The following is a 22,565-nucleotide window of genomic DNA, read 5'->3' as shown; positions in this document are numbered from 1 at the left end:
TAGCAGAGGTGTAGCTGCACACAGCAGTGAGCAAGTTTCTGGAAGGAGAAAATGGCATGTAATTATTTCTTAAGAGTCCAACTCCGCCAGGAGCCTTCGTCTGATGAGGCAATAAGTTATTATGGAATTATCTGGGCTATGCACTGATGTGAGAGAGTTCATTCAAATGGAAATTATAGAAGTGTTCGCTGCAAATAAAAACATTAAAAGGAAAGTTAAAAGGTGGGTGAATTAAGGGCATGGACATTGTGAAGGAAAACATCCATTGCATTCATAATTGAAGACATATTTTTCATTTAAATGATTATCATTTCATAGCGTGTGACTATATTCTGTGAAGAATGCACACAATGAATTCTATATGAGTTAATTTAGAGCTAAGAAGAACTCCTGCTTTTCCTCCCCAAAACAACAGATGCATTGTGCATGTAAATGAATCACAACCCCAGTGTCAGATTGTGTGTAATTTACTTACTTTAGCTGTATACAGCAGGTTTCTGTGTCTGTAATGTCACTCCTTCTCCTGGCTGAATTTCAAAGTTCTCTGACTTCCTGTTTCCTTCATTTACCAGTCCTGATACTACATGTCCCATAATCCTTTGAGCCTCTGTAGTTTTAGCGCAAGCTATGAGAGTCACTTGTAGCAGCTGTGTGAGTTGATGTGGGCGAGTCCTACGGTTACTGTGGGTGTTTCAGGGCCTCGATGTGGGTGATGAAAAGAAAGTATTGGAATACTGCACTCACCAATTACTGTTCCTCTCTGCAGTGAACAGAGTGCTGTACAGCAGGAAGTGTAACCTTACACAGCTGTTTACTTCCTGCCGAAGTCACCTGGGTAGTGGCGTAATACGTGGAGGCGGAAACCAGATGACGTCTGAAAGGATGATACAACCTTACTTACAACAAGATAATAGTACCTGTCTATTATTAAGGATGAACTCTCTATATACTACCACTATGCTAACCAGTGCCAGCACTCTTTGTTCCACATTCCCAGACACACACACAGAGCCCTGCCGGGAGCCATGTAGATTGAATTCAAAACATGGACACAGAATAATGCATCACTCGTCCTTTATTTCCTGGTTCAGTATCTAAAATACAATATATTATCAGGATATGACCGGGTAATGTTTACAACATGAATCCAATAGAAACCAATAGGAAAATGTTCACCCATTGCTTGTCATCATTAAAGACAAACCCACTTTCATAGAGTTGTTTATGGACATATGTTTATCACTCTTAAAGCGGGAGTTCCGCCGTTTTTTTTTTTTAAAGTCAGCAGCTACAAATACTGCAGCTGCTGACTTTTAAAATAAGGATGATTACCCACCCAGCGTGCCTGCGATGTCGGCACCCGAAGCCGATCTCTCGATCGTCTCTCGGGTGCTGCTGCCGCCATCTTGGGTATGGGAATCAGGAAGTGGAGCCTTGCGGCTTCACTTCCCGATTCCCTATTGCGCATGTGCGAGTCACGCTGCGCAATAAGGATGGTCCCCGCTGTTTCTGGGATCCGTGTGTTTCCCAGCAGACAGCGGGGGACCTGCAGGAAGTGGCATAAATATCCGCAGATTCTGCGGATATCTATGCCGGAAGTGGGTGCAAATACCTGTACTATACAGGTATCTGCACCCCCCTCCCCCCTGAAAGGTGCCAATTATGGCACCGGAGGGGGGGAGGGTTCCAATGAGCGGAAGCTTCACTTTAGGATGGAGCTCTGCTTTAATAACACCTATTACTAAGTAATACATTTTTTTAAATTATATATTGTGTATTATTGTACAGTCTTAAAGTTAGTTCCAATTATGTCCCAGACATATTTATCAGTATTTATGATTATATTCTGTAAACATTTTCTGGGCGAATTGCCAAACTATCTACAATTATCTTTACTCACGCTAAGTATCATAACATAGAAAATTCCTCTGTGTTGTCACATATTAAGTCTTGTCAGCTAAAAGCCAATGTTTAACCACTAAGGGACTGGAAGGATTTGCCCCCTTAATGACCAGGCCATTTTTTTATTGATATGGCACTGCGTCGCTTTAACTGAAAATTGCACAGATGTGCAACATTTTACACAAAATCATACATGTATGTACTTTTTTCATACAAATAGAGCTTTCTTTTGGTGGTATTTGATCACCTCTGCGGGTTTTATTTTTTGCGCTATAGACAAACAAATTTTTTTTTAGAAAAAAACATATATTTATTTTTTGCTATAATAAATATCCCCCTAAAATGTAAAAAAAAACTAATTTCTTAATCAGTTTAGGCCAATATGTATTCTACTACATATTTTTGGTAAAAAAAACATTGCAATAATATTTATTGTGGGGGGTATTGTATTGATAGAGGGTATTTTTATTTATTTTTTTTATTTATTTTTTTACTAGTAATGGCAGTGTTCAGTGTTTTTTAGCAGGACTGCGACATTGCGGCGGACAGATCGAATACTTTTGACATTTTTTTGGGACCATTAAAATGCATAGAGCGATCAGTACTAAAAAAATGCACCGATTACTGTGTAAATGTCACTGGCAGGGAATGGGTTAACACTAGGGGGCGATCAAGGGACTAATTGTTCCCTAGGGAGGTGTTTCTACCTGTGGGGGGGAGTGGACCTGACTGGAGAAGGAGAGATCGCTGTTCCTAATCGCTAGGATCAGCAGATCTCTCTCTACTCCCCTGTCAGAAAGGGGATCAGACAGTTTACATTGACAGATCCCCGTTCTGACTCTCTGAGGAGCGATTGTGGGTGGCCGGTGGACATCATGGCCGCCTGCCACACACATCGGCTTTAGCGTTGTGCCTCCAATGGCTCTTAAAGCTGCCAAAGTACAAAGGCGGCGGTTCACACAGCTGTGCCAACCTGCCGCAGTACAACTGCGGTGGCTGGTTGGCAAGTTGTTAAAGAGGAAGTAAACCCTGATGGGTTTTACTTCCTCTTTGTTTCCCTGCAAAGGTAAAGCATAATGGACTACTATGCATCGCATAGTAGCCCATTATGTCTCACTTACCTGACACAGGAGCCAGCCATGTTACCGCTGTCCCCTCTTCCACGAAGCGTCCATCTTCCTTCCGGGTCTCATGGCACCGGCGCTGTGATTGGCCAGAGCCGTGATGACGTCACTCCCGCGCATGCGCGCGGGAGCCGCCACTAGCAGCATGATCGCCGTTAGCAGTGGCATGCTCAGTGCACCTGCGTGCCACTGTCTACGGTGCATAGACATCTGCTCCTGTCTTTTGCAAATATCTCCTAAACCGTGTAGGTTTAGAAGATATTTCTTGCACCTACAGGTAAGCCTTAATCTAGGCTTACCTGTAGGAAAAAGTGGTCTGTAAGGGTTTACAACCACTTTAAAGAATCAGTCTAAGTTAAGTTGTAGCAAAGGGCAAACTGAAGCCAATGTTTATGGGACATATCCTTACAACGTCAGTCTTGGACCAGTTCGTATGTCCTCGGCTGTCATCTCATGTGAGCACCTGCACAGGCTTTTTATATAAGCTGGTTTTACATATACTAAATGTGATTAGCTATATTGGTGATTGGCAAGTTGTTTTATAAATAAAGGAACATACTAGACTATACACACTCGTTTTTTTCTTTCCTATATACAGAGTAGGGATGAGCTTCGAGTTCGAGTCGAACTCATGTTCTACTCGAACATTGCCTGTTCGCCTGTTCAGCGAACAGTGAACAATTTGGGCTGTTCGCAGCAAATTCGAAAAGCCGGAACACCCTATACAAGTCTATGGGAGAAATATAAAGTGCTAATTTTAAAGGGTAATATGCAGGTTACTGTCCTAAAAAGTGTTTGGGGACCCGGGTCCTGCCCCAGGGGACATGGATCAATGCAAAAAAAAGTTTTAAAAATGGCCGTTTTTTCAGGAGCAGTGATTTTAATAATGATTAAAGTGAAACAATAAAAGTGTAATATTCCTTTAAATTTCGTAGCTGGGGGGTATCTATAGTATGCCTGTGAAGGGGCGCATGTTTCTGGTGCTTAGAACTGTCCCTGCACAAAGTGTCATTTGTGCAGGAAAAAAAGTCTTTTAAAATCACTTGCGGCTATTGTCGGGTCCCGTAATACAGAGAACACTCAATGAGTGTTCTCTGCATTAGCCGACAATTCATTCATTCATTGATAAAAAAAAAAAAAAAGCGTGGGGGTTCCCCTAAATTCAATTACCAGGCCCTTCAGGTCTGACATGGATATTAAGGGGAACCCCGTGTCAAATTTAAAAAAATTTTACGTGGGGGTCCCCCTAAATATCCATAACCAGACCCTTCAGGTCTGATATGGATATTAAGGGGAACCCCGCATCAAATTAAAAAGAAAATTGACGTGGGGGTCCCCCAAAAAATCCATATCAGACCCTTTATCCGAGCACGCAACCTGGCAGGCCGCAGGAAAAGAGGGGGGGACGAGAGAGCGGCCCCCCCTCCCTCCTGAACCGTACCAGGCCACATACCCTCAACATTGGGAGGATGCTTTGGGGGTCTGTGACCCCTCAAAGCACCTTGTCCCCATGTTGATGAGGACAAGGGCCTCATCCTCACAACCCTGGCCGTTGGTTGTGAGGGTCTGCGGGCGGGGGGCTTATCAGAATCTGGAAGCCCCCTTTAACAAGGGGACCCCGAGATCCCGCCCCCCCCCCTGTTTGAAATGGTAAGGGGGTACAAAAGTACCCCTACCATTTCACAAAGAAAGTGTCAAAATGGTTAAATAAGACAAACACACTTTTGAAAAATTCCTTTATTAAAAATAAAAAAAATAAAAAAAAGATTCCAGCGGTGCTAATCCACTCTTGCTGTGGGTGACCCCGCCCCCTCTGATGTAACGGAAACCTGCGTTACATCAGAGGGGGCGGGGTCACCCACACGTCACTGAGGAACCCCTGGCTTCCCTCTCCAGCGTCAGAGGGGCGGGGTCAGGTGACGGGTGGCCCCGCCCTCCTAATATAAGAAACGTCAGCGCTGGGATCTCTGCAGTGTCTCCGGAGTGGAGACAGAAGAAGGATGTATGGACAGCGCTGGACTGAGAGATCCCCCGTTGCTGGATATGATCATCCATCGCTGGACCCCGGAGACCCGTCGCTGGATAGCAAGAGTGGATTAGCACCGCTGGAATCTTTTTTTTATTTTTTTTATTTTTAATAAAGGAATTTTTCAAAAGTGTGTTTGTCTTATTTAACCATTTTGACACTTTCTTTGTGAAATGGTAGGGGTACTTTTGTACCCCCTTACCATTTCAAACAGGGGGGGGGCCGGGATCTGGGGGTCCCCTTGTTAAAGGGGGCTTCCAGATTCTGATAAGCCCCCCGCCCGCAGACCCTCACAACAAACGGCCAGGGTTGTGAGGATGAGGCCCTTGTCCTCATCAACATGGGGACAAGGTGCTTTGAGGGGTCACAGACCCCCAAAGCATCCTCCCAATGTTGAGGGTATGTGGCCTGGTACGGTTCAGGAGGGAGGGGGGCCGCTCTCTCGTCCCCCCCTCTTTTCCTGCGGCCTGCCAGGTTGCGTGCTCGGATAAAGGGTCTGATATGGATTTTTTAGGGGGACCCCCACGTCAATTTTTTTTTTATTTGATGCGGGGTTCCCCTTAATATCCATATCAGACCTGAAGGGTCTGGTTATGGATATTTAGGGGGACCCCCACGTCAATTTTTTTTTTAAATTTGACACGGGGTTCCCCTTAATATCCATGTCAGACCTGAAGGGCCTGGTAGTTGAATTTAGGGGAACCCCCACGCTTTTTTTTTTTTTTTTTATCAATGAATGAATGAATTGTCGGCTAATGCAGAGAACACTCATTGAGTGTTCTCTGTATTACGGGACCCGACAATAGCAGCAAGTGATTTTAAAAGACTTTTTTTCCTGCACAAATGACACTTTGTGCAGGGACAGTTCTAAGCACCAGAAACATGCGCCCCTTCACAGGCATACTATAGATACCCCCCAGCTACGAAATTAAAAAGAATATTACACTTTTATTGTTTCACTTTAATCATTATTAAAATCACTGCTCCTGAAAAAACGGCCGTTTTTAAAACTTTTTTTTGCATTGATCCATGTCCCCTGGGGCAGGACCCGGGTCCCCAAACACTTTTTAGGACAGTAACCTGCATATTACCCTTTAAAATGAGCACTTTAGATTGTGAACATTCGAGTCCCATAGACTTTAATAGGGTTCTAAAGTTCACACGAAGTTTAGGTCTGTTCGCAGGTTCTGGTGCGAACCGAACAGGGGGGTGTTCGGGTCATCCCTAATACAGAGTACTTGTTGGAGAGGGTGCCAGCCGAGGTTGTTAGTCTCATGTAAAGTGGAGCCAAACTGATGTTTTATGCCGGAATATTACCACACCATTGATGTGGTTCCTAATAAGCCTGACTGCCTGTATGTACGTATGGGTCCACTTACAAGGTGAGCGAGCATTCTAGTAGGTGGAGGATCACTTGTTTGGCAGTGAAGCACTTAATTTATGAGGGTGAAGTGCCTCCAACACTTGTACACATTTTTTCTGCTTCTTCTTTTGCACTTGATTTTGGAATTGCTGTTTTCAGTGGAGCACTTAATTTGTGAGGGTGGAGACTGTAGAGCTGCAAGTAATGATTAGTTTGTCTGTTGACTAATCTATCAATTAATTTTTCAATTAGTCATCGACTACATGATTATTATTTTTTATTTTTTTTATTAATCTAGTGGGTTTTTTTGATTAGCTAACTAATCCTTTGGATAACCTTACAAAAAATGATAAGTACATAAAAAAAAAGTAAGATAAAAGAATATAACTAGTACATACATATATATATTATATACTGTATAAGTATGTACTTATATTCTTACCTTTTTTATGTACTTATTTTTTGTAAAGTTAAGATAAAAGAATTTAATATATAATAATATATATATATATATATATATATTCTTTTATCTTAGCTTTCTATTTTCTGTTCAGAAGTTCATGAATGTTTATAATTTATTTTTTGCAATGTTTTCTTTTTTTAAGGGGGAGGGTGTGTGGGGACAGTGTCGGTGTGTTTTTTTTTAATTATTATTATTATTTGTTACAATTTTTTTTTTTTTTTTTATTTATTGCAATTTTTTATCAGCCCTGTTGGGGGGGGGCTATGGTGAGATATCAGGGGTCTTAACAGACCTCTGACATCTCCCATTTGAGATAGGGAAAGGGACTGGGGACAGAGATTATCCAGTCCCTTTCTCTGCAGCCTCTGCTGCACTGATAATGAATGGAGAGAAGACAGCGGCTTCTCTCCATTCATTAACCACTTGCCGACCGCCGCACGACGATATACGTCGGCAGAATGGCACGGGCAGGCATATGGGCGTATATATAAGTCCCTGCCTGCCCGCGGGTGGGGGGCCCGATCGGGCCCCCCCCCGGTGCCTGCGGCGGTCGGCATTCCTTCGAGAGCGATCCGGGATGAGGGGGCGGCCATTCATTCATGGCCACCCCCTCGCGATCGCTCTCGACGAATGGAAATCCCCCGTGACATCACTTCCTCTCCTGTAATGTAAACACAGGAGAGGAAGTGATGTATTCTCTCCTCCGTGTCGGTATTTTTCGTTCCGACACGGAGGAGAGCGGATCAGTGAGTTGCACCAACACTCTACACACACAGTAGAACATGCCAGGCACACTCACACCCCCCCTTTACCCCCCGATCACCCCCCCCAATTACCCCTGCCCCCCAGTCACAGTGACACCAATGTCATATTTTTTTTTTTTTTTTTTTGCATTGGTGTCATTTGTGACTGTAATAACTGTTAGGGCAGTTAGAGTTAGCCCCCTTTAGTTCTAATGTACCCCCCTAACCCCCCCAATAAAGGTTTAACCCCGTGATCACCCCCCGTCGCCAGTGTCACTAAGGCTGGGTTCACATTGCAGCGGTTTATGAGAACGGATGTGATTCGCACCGCACTGCAGTGCAAATCACATCCGATCTCTGTGCGATTCGAGTTCAGCCATTCGCCGCACCCGCCACACCCGCCGCACCCGCCGCAAATTCGCACGGGACCCTTTTTTTGGCCCGCAGCAGAATCGGATCGCATGGGTGTTCACACCATGCGATCCGAGTTTGCAGATCGCACTGCGATATGCGAACTGATCTGGGGGTGTCAGTAACATTTCACTGACACTCCCAGCAGTTCGCATAGGGCAGTGTGAACTGCCGCCGGGAGGCATGCGATGCGGGAACCCGCCGCGGATTCGTGGCGTTCCCGCATCGCTCCAGTGTGAACCCAGCCTAATAAGCGATCATTTTTCTGATCGCCGTATTAGTGTCACAGGTGACGCTAGTTAGGCAGGTAGGTATTTAGGTTCGCCGCAGCTTTTTATAGCGCCAGGGACCCCCATATACTACCGCATAAAGCCCCCTGATTGCCCCCTAGTTAACCCTTTCACCTGTGATCACCATATAACTGTTACAGGTGACGCTGGTTGGTTAGTTATTTTTTTATAGTTTCAGGGCACCCGCCATTTATTACCTAATAAAGGTTTAACCCCCTGATCACCCGGCTGGTGTCATTTGTGACTAATAACTGTTAGGGCAGTTAGGGTTAGCCCCCTTTAGTTCTAAGGTACCCCCCTAACCCCCCCAATAAAGGTTTAACCCCGTGATCACCCCCCGTCGCCAGTGTCACTAAGGCTGGGTTCACATTGCAGCGGTTTGAGAACGGATGTGATTCGCACCGCACTGCAGTGCAAATCACATCCGATCTCTGTGCGATTCGAGTTCAGCCATTCGCCGCACCCGCCACACCCGCCGCACCCGCCGCAAATTCGCACGGGACCCTTTTTTTGGCCCGCAGCAGAATCGGATCGCATGGGTGTTCACACCATGCGATCCGAGTTTGCAGATCGCACTGCGATATGCGAACTGATCTGGGGGTGTCAGTAACATTTCACTGACACTCCCAGCAGTTCGCATAGGGCAGTGTGAACTGCCGCCGGGAGGCATGCGATGCGGGAACCCGCCGCGCATTCGTGGCGTTCCCGCATCGCTCCAGTGTGAACCCAGCCTAATAAGCGATCGTTTTTCTGATCGCTGTATTAGTGTCACAGGTGACGCTAGTTAGGCAGGTAGGTATTTAGGTTCGCCGCAGCTTTTTATAGCGCCAGGGACCCCCATATACTACCGCATAAAGCCCCCTGATTGCCCCCTAGTTAACCCTTTCACCAGTGATCACCATATAACTGTTACAGGTGACGCTGGTTGGTTAGTTATTTTTTTATAGTTTCAGGGCACCCGCCATTTATTACCTAGTCTCACTAGTGTACCCCTAAATTTAGGGGTGTCTACTTTCCAAAATGGGGTCATTTGGGGGGGGTTTGTGCCATCTTGGCATTTTATGGCCTTCAAAACTGTAACGCCCTTAGAAAGCCTGAAGGCGGTGCTTGGTTTTCGGGGCCCTGTACGCGGCTAGGCTCCCAAAAAGTCCCACATATGTGGTATCCCCGTACTCAGGAGAAGCAGCAGAATTTATTTTGGGGTGTCATTTCACATATGCCCATGGCATGCGTGAGCAATATATCATTTAGTGACAACTTTGTGAAAAAATAAATAAATAAAAAAACGTTTGTAATTTTCCCGCAACTTGTGGCAAAATATAAAATATTCCATGGACTCAACATGCCTCTCAGCAAATAGCTTGGGGTGTCTACTTTCTAAAATGGGGTCATTTGTGGGGGTTTTGTGCCATCTTGGCATTTTATGGCCTTCAAAACTGTAATAGGTAGTGAGAAGTGAACTCAAAAATTTACGCCCTTAGAAAGCCTGAAGGCGGTGCTTGGTTTTCGGGGCCCCGTACGCGGCTAGGCTCCCAAAAAGTCCCACATATGTGGTATCCCCGTACTCAGGAGAAGCAGCAGAATTTATTTTGGGGTGTCATTTCACATATGCCCATGGCATGTGTGAGCAATATATCATTTAGTGACAACTTTGTGAAAAAAAAAAAAAAAAAAAAAAGTTTGTAATTTTCCCGCAACTTGTGGCAAAATATAAAATATTCTATGAACTCAACATGCCTCTCAGCAAATAGCTTGGGGTGTCTACTTTCTAAAATGGGGTCATTTGTGGGGGTTTTGTGCCATCTTGGCATTTTATGGCCTTCAAAACTGTAATAGGTAGTAAGAAGTGAACTCAAAAATTTACGCCCTTAGAAAGCCTGAAGGCGGTGCTTGGTTTTCGGGGCCCCGTACGCGGCTAGGCTCCCAAAAAGTCCCACATATGTGGTATCCCCGTACTCAGGAGAAGCAGCAGAATTTATTTTGGGGTGTCATTTCACATACGCCCATAGCATGTGTGAGCAATATATCATTTAGTGACAACTTTGTGTAAAAAAAAAAAAAATTTTTTTTTTTTGTCATTATTCAATCGCTTGAGGCAAAAAAATTAAATATTCAATGGGCTCAACATGCCTCTTATCAATTTCCTTAGGGGGTCTACTTTCCAAAATGGGGTCATTTGGGGGGGTTTTGTACTGCCCTGCCATTTTAGCACCTCAAGAAATGAGATAGGCAGTCGTAAACTAAAAGCTGCGTAAATTCCAGAAAACGTACCTTAGTTTGTAGATGTGACAACTTTTGCGCAAACCAATAAATATACAATTATTGACTTTTTTTTTACCAAAGACATGTGGCTGAATACATTTTGGCCTAAATGTATGACTAAAATTGAGTTTATTGGATTTTTCTAATAACAAAAAGTAGAAAATATCATATTTTTTCAAAATTTGCGGTCTTTTTACGTTTATATCGCAAAAAATAAAAATCGCAGAGGCAATCAAATACCATCAAAAGAAAGCTCTATTTGTGGGAAGAAAAGGACGCAAATTTTGTTTGGGTACAACATTGCATGACCGCGCAATTACCAGTTAAAGCAGCGCAGTGCCAAAGTGTAAAAAGACCTCTGGTCATTTACCAGCAAAATGGTCCGGTCTGAAAGTGGTTAACTGAGACATCTTAATCACAGGCGGTTACAATGTTTCAGTTATATGAATGGACAGAGTCAGTGGTTACTGAAAGTGGTGTACAATAACAAAACAAAATGTGTACAATAATCCTTATCCAAACGATAGAATAAGCAGCGCTAAATATAATATAAATCCACACCAGTGAATTAAAAAAAATGTTAAATACTATAGATCCATTCCAGTGAATATGAATTTCTAAATGTTAATTCACTGTGCAAACCCTGCCCTGTGCATACAGTAGTAGAAAAAAAAAAAAAAAAAAAAAAAATATATATATATATATATATATAAAAAAAAAATTAGAACTTGCATCAAAATCAATTAACACAAATTATTATATAGTGCATGTCACCAGATGAATAGTGATAGCAAATACATACAATCTGTTAAAACAAATCCCCCGTGACTGAATATTGTTCAACACTGAAAATAAATAAACAGAAAATGAGAATCAAATGAATTGCTTCAAGTTCTATCAGACAGTGTCCACTTCCTAAAAAAATTTGTTACAATCACCACTGTGAAACTTCCTGAGAACATAATATAATGTAACCCAGTGAAATCATAGTGAAATCATAGTCCATACATTGAATCTTCAGATCATAATCCAAATAAAGAAATAGTGAAAAACGTTAACCAGTGTCTCTTGAATAAAAAGCAGGTTACATCTACACTCCTCCACCACAGCGCTCTAGATGTGACTCCTCTCCCCTTATGTGATTACACTCACTCGCTGTATATGCCTCACACTTTCGTGTTTGGCTGGATACGCTTTTCCCCTTTACAGGGAAGTGGACACTGTCTGATAGAACTTGAAACAATTCATTTGATTCTCCTTCTCTGTTTATTTATTTTCAGTGTTGAACAATATTCAGTCACAGGGGTATTTGTTTTAATAGATTGTATGTATTTGCTATCACTATTCATCTGGTGACATGCACTATATAATAATTTGCGTTAATTGATTTTGATGCGAGTTCTAATTTTTTTTTTTATATATATATATTTTTTCTATTACTGTATGTACAGGGCAGGGTTTGCACAGTGAAGTAACATTTAGAAATTCATGTTCACTGGAATGGATCTATAGTATTTAAAAAAAATATTAATTCACTGGTGTGGATTTATATTATATTTAGCGCTGCTTATTCTATCGTTTAGATAAGGATTATTGTACACATTGATTTTAACCTACCTCCAGACCTTGATGAAGAAAATACTTTGAAACACGGACTATTCTCATACAAGAATTTAGAAACTCTTGTTGCAACAACTGTGATTACATTCCTATGGATAGCCATGGCCGAACAGTTCACCCGGCGGTCATTTTGCGCCGAATTTCGGCTGTTCGCGGTCCGCCCGTTCGGCAGACTATTGGCGCCATTCGCCCGGCGGACTTCCGCGTTTACTGTGTAAAAGAACTTTGACCTGTGATGACACATCCATCATGGGGTACAGGACAGCCAATTGAGACATTACAGCACATGGACACTTGGACATTCCCCCTAACTTATAAATGCACCCGATCCGGCAGCCATTTTACATTCTTTCTTCTGTCACTATAGGGAGAGGTTGCTGTGTGGAGCAGGGAAAGATTACAGTGACCCAAATCGCTAGCTATTTGGTACACAAACGTTCTTTTCAGGACTGGTATAGGTGTTAGGTGTAGTTCAGGATAGGCAGTGCTGTGCTAGTGATTGTTGCAGCAGCCTGAGTGTCTTTTGTCAGTTTTGAGAAAGGGACAGGACGGTGTGTGCTGCAGGGACAGCCAGTTTAGTCATTAGCTGTTACTATCAGGTCCACAAAAGTGCTATTCCAGTAACCAGTTATTGTTCCAGTAGCCTCTGTTTTGTCAGTTTATATAGGGACAGGCAGGAAGCAGTGTGTGAGGCAGTGAGGGTCAGTTTAATCAGTAGCTGTTACTATTAGTTCCACAAAGGTTCTTTTCAGGACTGGTATCAGTGTTATGCTAATAGGCTTGTACACGTATAATATTCTTTCTTCCAAATATAGAAAGAATATTATACTTGACTGCTGCCCTTCTGCTGCAGTCTGCTAATCATTCACAACCCACTTGTTCCACAAAGCTCCTTATAAGGACTGGTAACCTGGTCTAGGGTGCTACAGTACATAGGGTTGAGTGAGGTACAGTCTGCTATTCCATAAGGACTGGTATAGGTCCACAATACATAGGGTTGAGGTGCACTACTGCTGACCGCTGCCCTATACTGCAGCAGTCCTTCATCGGTATAGGGACTGACGTACAGTCTGCTAATCACTCACACACAACCTACTTGGTCCACAAAAGTCCTTATAAGGACTGGTAACTTGGTCTGTCTAGGGTGCTACAGTACATAGGGTTGAGTGAGGTACAGTCTGCCATTTTATAAGGACTGATATCGGTCCACAATACATAGGGTTGAGGTGCACTACTGCTGACCGCTGCCCTATACTGTAGCAGTCCTTCATCGGTATAGGGACTGACGTACAGTCTGCTAATCACTCACACACAACCTACTTGGTCCACAAAAGTCCTTATAAGGACTGGTAAGGTATAGGGTACTACAGTACATAGGGTTGAGTGAGGTACAGTCTGCCATTCTATAAGGACTGGTATCGGTCCACAATACATAGGATTGAGGTGCACTACTGCTGACCGCTGCCCAATACTGCATCAGTCCTTCATCGGTATAGGGACTGAGAGTTTTGTCACAGGGTCATTTAAAAAATGACAGGCAGAGGAAGAGGCAGGCCCTTCCGCAGGGGTGGTAGGGGTAGGGCAGGAGCAACAGGCTTGAGCCAAAGTGGGAAGTTGCAGAAGGTGCGTTCAATTACTTTAAAGGACGCCCCAGACTTGGTTGAGTGGCTCGCTCAGCCTTACTCTTCTGCACCCTCCTCATCCTCTCGATCTGCACACTCTTCTTCACTCTCTGCTATGTGCACCCCCAAAGACACTACCACCAACAACACCACCACCACCAAATACCTTCCGCTTGAGTCACAGGAATTATTTTCCGATCCATATCAAGACATTTCTGATGCGCAGCCACTCTTGGTATTGGATCAGGAAGAGAAGGCAGCAACAACCGCTACTCAGCAGTCTGACGACAGTACCCAGATCAGCCCAAGGAGGAGGTTGGTCCCCGGTGTTGCTGCCTACTCTGAGATCTCTACTTATAGCGGTGGGGAAGGTGACGTTGATGATGACGTGTCTAGTGATGTCACGTGGGTGCCCACAAGAGAGGAAGAGGAGGGGAGTTCAGAGGGAGATATGGACCAGCAGATAGGGAGAAGAAGCAGGAATAACTTACATTGCACAAGAGGGACAAAGCAGACTGCAAATGTATCAGGAGCGAGTCATCGACCATGTACGGTCACATCTGGCGCTCCCAGGACACCAGCACATGGCTCCACAGTGTGGGCTTTTTTTAACGTGTCCGCTGCTGACAATATCGTTGCCATCTGCAATCTTTGCAGTCAACGCATTAGTCGCGGTAAGCCCAACACTCACCTAGGGACAACTGCCTTAAGAAGGCACATGAGCAGCCATCACCGAGCCCAGTGGGAGCAACGGAACACACAAAGCCACACTGCAGGCTCTCACCGTCCAGCCTCGTCTTCTACTTCTCCTTCTCCTCTCTCCTCACAATTGTCCTCCACTCCACCTTCCATCACGCCAAGCTCACGTTTTTCTGCAAAAAGGCAGGCTTCCGTGGGCCTAATGTTCGAGCCTAAAAAAATGATGACGCCGGATAACCCTCTTGCCCAACGGTTGACGGCTGGCTTGTCAGAACTCATAGCCCGCCAACTACTGCCATATAAACTGGTGGACTCGGAGGCCTTTCGCAAATTTGTGGCCATTGGAACACCACAATGGAAGGTCCCAGGAAGGAAGCATTTCTCAGAGAAGGGCATCCCAGAGCTATATGGCCATGTTCAGCGGCAAGTGAATGTATCTCTGGCACACAGTGTCGGTGCCAAGATACATCTGACCACAGACACGTGGTCTAGCAAACACGGGCAGGGAAGGTATATCACTTTTACTGCCCACTGGGTGAACCTTCTGACGGCCGTCAAGCATGTAACCCGTGGCACCCGTGTAGATTTGGTTTTACCACCACGGATTGCATGCAGGGCTGACTCTTCTTCTCCTCCTCCTCCTACTCCATCCTCCTCCCTCTCCTCCTCAGCTGACTCCTCCTTTTCCGCTGCTAGCGTCACTTCCGCTGCGCCGCCCAAGCTCCTCAGAACCTATTCGACATGCCAGGTGAGACGTTGCCATGCCGTGCTGCGTCTGTTGTGCCTGGAAGCCAAGAGCCACACTGGCCCGGCACTCCTTTCAGCTTTGCGTTCACAGGCAGATCAGTGGCTAACACCACTCAATTTGACAGTTGGTAAAGTGGTGTGTGACAACGGTGCCAATCTGCTTAGCGCATTGAAAAAGGGCAAAATCACGCACGTCCCATGCATGGCACACGTCTTAAACTTGGTCGTGCAGCGATTCGTTGTCAAATACCCTGGGGTCCAGGACATCTTGCGGCAGGCAAGGAAAATCTCGGCCCATTTCAGAAGATCTTACACGGCCATGGCTCGCCTTGCTGACATTCAGCGGCGACACAATCTGCCGGTCAGACGTCTTATTTGCGATTGCCCGACGCGATGGAACTCAACCTTCTATATGCTTGATAGGCTGCTCCAGCAGAAACGTGCAGTTAACGTCTACCTGTATGAACTCTGCGGCAGAACCGGTTCTGGGGAGCTGGGGTTTTCTACACCGTGCCAGTGGCTGCTCATGCGCGACGCATGCAGACTTCTGCATCCATTTGAGGAGATCACCAAACTGGTCAGTCGCAGCCATGGCGCCATCAGTGACATGGTACCTTATGCCTTCTTTATGGAGCGTGCATTGTGTCGTGTCATTGATCAAGCTGTGGAGGAGCAGGAGCGGGAAGATGAGGAAGTCGCAATGCTGGATGAATTCCCAGGGGGGGCTACTCTGTCTGAGACAAGTCAACAACAGGAGTCTGAAGAGGAGTCAGATGAGGATGGTGCCGGGGCGGATGAGGAGGAGCAAGAAGAGCATGCTTTAAACCTTACTGGGATCCCTGTTGTGCGTGGATGGGGAGAGGAGAATGAAGAGGACGACATTATCCTGGATGATGAGCAGGAGCCAGGCCACCACACCGCTTCCACTTTAGTGCAAATGGGGGCCTTCATGCTCCAGTGTTTTAATAGGGACCCCCGTATAAAAAGCATAAGGGTCAAGGACCAGTACTGGGTGGCAACGTACTTAGACCCCCGGTACAAACACAAAATGGTGGAAATGTTACCGCCGTCACAGAGGGCTGTCAGAATGCAGCACTTCCAGGCCTTGCTTCGAGAAATGCTGCATTCTACTTTTGCGTGCGCTGGCAGAGGAGCAATTACCACTCCCAGAGAAGGAGTTGCGGGTACCAATTCAACAGCGCCTGCAAGAAGAGGCCGGTTTGAAGATGTGTTGGTGACTTCGGATATGAGGTCATTCTTTCAGCCGACCCATCGACAGGTGTCATCCGGATCCAGCATCAGGGAAAGCCTAGACCGTCAGGTGTCCGACTACATCGGGTTAACGGCCGATGTGGACGCTCTGAGGAGTGATGAACCCCTGGACTACTGGGTGGGCAGGCTTGACCTCTGGCCAGAGCTTGCCCAATTTGCAATCGAACTGTTGGCTTGCCCCTCATCCAGTGTCCTGTCCGAAAGGACGTTCAGCGCAGCAGGGGGGATCGTGACCGATAAGCGTACTCGCCTAGCTCACGACAGTGTTAACTACCTCACATTTCTAAAAATGAATGAGGCATGGATCTCAGAGGAATTCAACACATGTGACCAGTAGACCATGTATATGTCTATAAACAATTTTTTTAATCGAGCACAGAGACCTTCTTTCTTCATTTGGCTCACTTCCTTGTCCAAAAAAAGCACACCGTACTATATGCCCGTACCCTCCTCTTTGAAGAGGTTGAGCGGTGTCATATTTCTACTGGGGCTGCTTATTATGAGGGGCTCCCACCATCCCTGTGCTGTGCTGACTTCCTCCTGGGGCTGTGCCTCTGCTGTGCATATTTTGAGGTGCTCCCACCATCCCTGTGCTATGCTCATTATGAGGGGCTCCCACCATCCCTGTGCTGTGCTGACTTACTCCTGGGGCTGCTTATTATGAGGGGCTCCCACCATCCCTGTGCTATGCTGACATCCTCCTGGGGCTGATTATTATGAGGGGATCCCACCATCCCTGTGCTATGCTCATTATGAGGGGCTCCCACATTCCCTGTGCTGTGCTGACTTACTCCTGGGGCTGCTTATTATGAGGGGCTCCCACCATCGCTGTGCTATGCTGACATCCTCCTGGGGCTGCTTATTATGAGGGGCTCCCCCCATCCCTGTGCTATGCTCATTATGAGGGGCTCCCACCATCTCTGTGCTATGCTCATTATGAGGGGCTCCCACCATCCCTGTGCTATGCTGACTTCCTCCTGGGGCTGCTTACGGTGCAATTGTCAGTGCTGTATATCACGGTGCTGATGTCAGTGCTCTCTGTCACGGTGCTGCTGTCAGTGCTGTATATCACGGTGCTGGTGTGAGTGCTTTATGTCACGCTGCTGATGTCAGTGCTCTCTGTCACGGTGCTGCTGTCAGTACTGTATATCACGGTGCTGGTGTGCGTGCTTTATGTCACGCTGCTGATGTCAGTGCTCTCTATCACTGTGCTGCTGTCAGTGCTGTATATCACGGTGCTGGTGTGAGTGCTTTATGTCACGCTGCTGATGTCAGTGCTCTCTGTCACGGTGCTGCTGTCAGTACTGTATATCACGGTGCTGGTGTGCGTGCTTTATGTCACGCTGCTGATGTCAGTGCTCTCTATCACTGTGCTGCTGTCAGTGCTGTATATCACGGTGCTGGTGTGAGTGCTTTATGTCTCGCTGCTGATGTCAGTGCTCTCTATCACGGTGCTGCTGTCAGTGCTGTATATCACGGTGCTGGTGTGAGTGCTTTATGTCACGCTGCTGATGTCAGTGCTCTCTATCACGGTGCTGTTGTCAGATCACTCTATCACGGTGCAGGTGTCATTGCTGTATGTCACGCTGCTGATGTCAGTGCTCTCTATCACGGTGCTGCTGTCAGTGCTGTATATCACGGTGCTGGTGTGAGTGCTTTATGTCACCCTGCTGATGTCAGTGCTCTCTATCACGGTGCTGCTGTCAGTGCTGTATATCACGGTGCTGGTGTGAGTGCTTTATGTCACGCTGCTGATGTCAGTGCTCTCTATCACGGTGCTGTTGTCAGATCACTCTATCACGGTGCAGGTGTCATTGCTGTATGTCACGCTGCTGATGTCAGTGCTCTCTATCACGGTGCTGCTGTCAGTGCTGTATATCACGATGCTGGTGTGAGTGCTTTATGTCACGCTGCTGATGTCAGTGCTCTCTATCACGGTACTGCTGTCAGTGCTGTATATCACGGTGCTGGTGTGAGTGCTTTATGTCACGCTGCTGATGTCAGTGCTCTCTATCACGGTGCTGCTGTCAGTGCTGTATATCACGGTGCTGGTGTGAGTGCTTTATGTCACGTTGCTGATGTCAGTGCTCTCTATGACGGTGCTGTTGTCAGATCACTCAATCACGGTGCAGGCGTCATTGCTGTATGTCACGCTGCTGATGTCAGTGCTCTCTATCACGGTGCTGCTGTCAGATGACTCTATCACGGTGCAGGTGTCATTGCTGTATGTCACGCTGCTGGTGATCATCTCCTGCACCCTCTTCTTTGCCTACCCTGACCTTCCCTCTCCTCCATTGCCTTCATGCGCTCCACAGTCCTGAATTGTCACAACAATTTCCCATATAAAAAAAGAATGCTTGTAGTTGTCGATCCCAGATTCACCTCATACATGTGTTATGTCATTGGCCATGTGGTGGGACTATATTTGCACAGCTATTAATTATTTTGTGGCTGCAAATTTGACCTGTAGGTTTGCGAAGTTCGCCTCCCATTGAAGTCAATGGGGCCCGCCGCGAACGTTCTGGTTCGCGAACTATCGGCCGCGTTCGCGAAACGTCCCGTCAGAAGTTCGTCCATCGCTACCTATGGATATGGGAATATGAGGTTACAGTAGGAAACATTGATATGGTGAAAACATGTATCAGACAGCAATTTTACAAGCAAGGAAATCTTTTTTATTTTTATTTTTTTAAATTATTTATTTTTGGCAAAAAATAAAATAAAAATCAAGTTATATAATATGCTGAAAGAACAGCCTTCCAGTCAATAAGTGGCCATAGGCAAAAAACAGTTGCAGTATTCACATAATACAGAAAGTCACCACAAAGAAACAATAAGCGACATTAAGAAGTGTGTCACTTCAGGAGGCAACTACCTAGCACTAGACCATCATACAGTTGTCCTCATAAGTTTACACACCCTGGCAGAATTTATGATTTTTTGGCCATTTTTCAGAGAATATGAATGATAACACAAAAACTTTTCTTTCACTCATGGTTAGTGTTTGGCTGAAGTCATTTATTATCAGTCAAATGTGTTTAATGGCAACAGAAACAAAATGACCCTGATCAAAAGTTTACACACCCTGGTGATTTTGGTAACCATCCTCACCTGTGAGCTGTTTGCTTGTAATTATTGTGTGTTTATAAAAGGTCAATGAGTTTCTTGACTCCTGACAGACCCTTGCATCTTTCATCCAGTGCTGCACTGACCTTTCTGGATTCTGAGTCATAAGGAAAACAAAAGAATTGTCAAAGGATCTGTGGGAAAAGGTAGTTGAACTGTATAAAACAGGGAAGGGTATAATAAGATATCCAAAGAATTGAGAATGGCAATCAGCAGTGTTCAAAATCGAATCAAGAAGTGGAAAATGAGGGGTTCTGTTGAAACCAAACCACGGTGAGGTAGGCCAACTGAGGTTTCAGCCACAACTGCCAGGAAAATTGTTTGGGATGCAAAGAAAAACCCACAAATAACTTCAGGTGAAATACAGGACTCTAAAAACATGTGGTGTGACTGTATCAAGATGCACACTAAGGAGGCACTTGAAGAAAGATGGGCTGCATGGTTGAGTCGCCAGAAGAAAGCCATTACTTTGCAAATTCCACAAAGTATCCCACTTACAATACGCCAAAAGGCACAGAGACAAGCCTCAAACCTTCTGGCATAAAGTAATTTGGAGTGATGAGACCAAAATTTAGCTTTTTGGCTACAACCATAAAGGGCGCTACATTAGGAGAGGAGTCAACAAGGCCTATGATGAAAGGTACACCATTCCTACTGTGAAACACAGAGGTGGATCGCTGATGTTTTGGGGATGTGCGAGCTACAAAGGCACAGGAAATTTGGTCAAAACTGATGGCAAGATGAATGCAGTATGTTATCAAAAAATACTGGAGGAACATTTGCATTCATCAGCCAGGAAGCTGCGCATGGGATGTACTTGGACATTCCAACATGACAGTGATCTAAAACACAAGGTCAAGTTAACCTGTCATTGGCTACAGTAGAATAAAGTGAAGATTCTAGAGTGGCCATCTCAGTCTCCTTGCCTTCAATATCATTGAGCCACTCTGGGGAGATCTCAAACGTGCAGTTCATGCAAGACAGCCCAAGAATTTACAGGAACTGGAGGCTTTTTGCCAAGAGGAATGGGCAGTTTTACCATCTGAAAAGATAAGGAGCCTCATCCACAAATACCATAAAATACTTCAAGCTGTCATTGATATCAATGGGGGCAATAAACGAGATTAAGAAATGTAACTGTAAATGTAGCGCTAGCTCCTGAAGAGCACGCGCTATGTGTTTTTTTCTATTTAACCACTTGCCGACCGCCGCACGACGATATACGTCGGCAGAATGGCACGGGCAGGCATATGGGCGTATATATAAGTCCCTGCCTGCCCGCGGGTGGGGGGCCCGATCGGGCCCCCCCCCGGTGCCTGCGGCGGTCGGCATTTCTTCGAGAGCGATCCGGGATGAGGGGGCGGCCATTCATTCATGGCCACCCCCTCGCGATCGCTCTCGACGAATGGAAATCCCCCGTGACATCACTTCCTCTCCTGTAATGTAAACACAGGAGAGGAAGTGATGTATTCTCTCCTCCGTGTCGGTATTTTCCGTTCCGACACGGAGGAGAGCGGATCGGTGAGTTGCACCAACACTCTACACACACAGTAGAACATGCCAGGCACACTCACACCCCCCCTTTACCCCCCGATCACCCCCCCAATTACCCCTGCCCCCCAGTCACAGTGACACCAATGTCATTTTTTTTTTTTTTTTTGCATTGGTGTCATTTGTGACTGTAATAACTGTTAGGGCAGTTAGAGTTAGCCCCCTTTAGTTCTAATGTACCCCCCTAACCCCCCCAATAAAGGTTTAACCCTGTGATCACCCCCCGTCGCCAGTGTCACTAAGGCTGGGTTCACATTGCAGCGGTTTATGAGAACGAATGTGATTCGCACCGCACTGCAGTGCAAATCACATCCGATCTCTGTGCGATTCGAGTTCAGCCATTCGCCGCACCCGCCGCACCCGCCACACCCGCCGCACCCGCCGCAAATTCGCACGGGACCCTTTTTTTGGCCCGCAGCAGAATCGGATCGCATGGGTGTTCACACCATGCGATCCGAGTTTGCAGATCGCACTGCGATATGCGAACTGATCTGGGGGTGTCAGTAACATTTCACTGACACTCCCAGCAGTTCGCATAGGGCAGTGTGAACTGCCGCCGGGAGGCATGCGATGCGGGAACCCGCCGCGGATTCGCGGCGTTTCCGCATCGCTCCAGTGTGAACCCAGCCTAATAAGCGATCATTTTTCTGATCGCCGTATTAGTGTCACAGGTGACGCTAGTTAGGCAGGTAGGTATTTAGGTTCGCCGCAGCTTTTTATAGCGCCAGGGACCCCCATATACTACCGCATAAAGCCCCCTGATTGCCCCCTAGTTAACCCTTTCACCAGTGATCACCATATAACTGTTACAGGTGACGCTGGTTGGTTAGTTATTTTTTTATAGTTTCAGGGCACCCGCCATTTATTACCTAATAAAGGTTTAACCCCCTGATCACCCGGCGGGTGTCATTTGTGACTAATAACTGTTAGGGCAGTTAGGGTTAGCCCCCTTTAGTTCTAAGGTACCCCCCTAACCCCCCCAATAAAGGTTTAACCCCGTGATCACCCCCCGTCGCCAGTGTCACTAAGGCTGGGTTCAGATTGCAGCGGTTTGAGAACGGATGTGATTCGCACCGCACTGCAGTGCAAATCACATCCGATCTCTGTGCGATTCGAGTTCAGCCATTCGCCGCACCCGCCGCACCCGCCACACCCGCCGCACCCGCCGCAAATTCGCACGGGACCCTTTTTTTGGCCCGCAGCAGAATCGGATCGCATGGGTGTTCACACCATGCGATCCGAGTTTGCAGATCGCACTGCGATATGCGAACTGATCTGGGGGTGTCAGTAACATTTCACTGACACTCCCAGCAGTTCGCATAGGGCAGTGTGAACTGCCGCCGG

Source organism: Lithobates pipiens, unplaced genomic scaffold, assembly GCF_037356315.1.
Source record: "Lithobates pipiens isolate NorthernLeopardFrog02 unplaced genomic scaffold, aLitPip1_a1.2 Scaffold_18, whole genome shotgun sequence".
Lineage (NCBI taxonomy): Eukaryota > Metazoa > Chordata > Amphibia > Anura > Ranidae > Lithobates > Lithobates pipiens.
Note: the sequence above shows the minus strand (reverse complement) of the source record.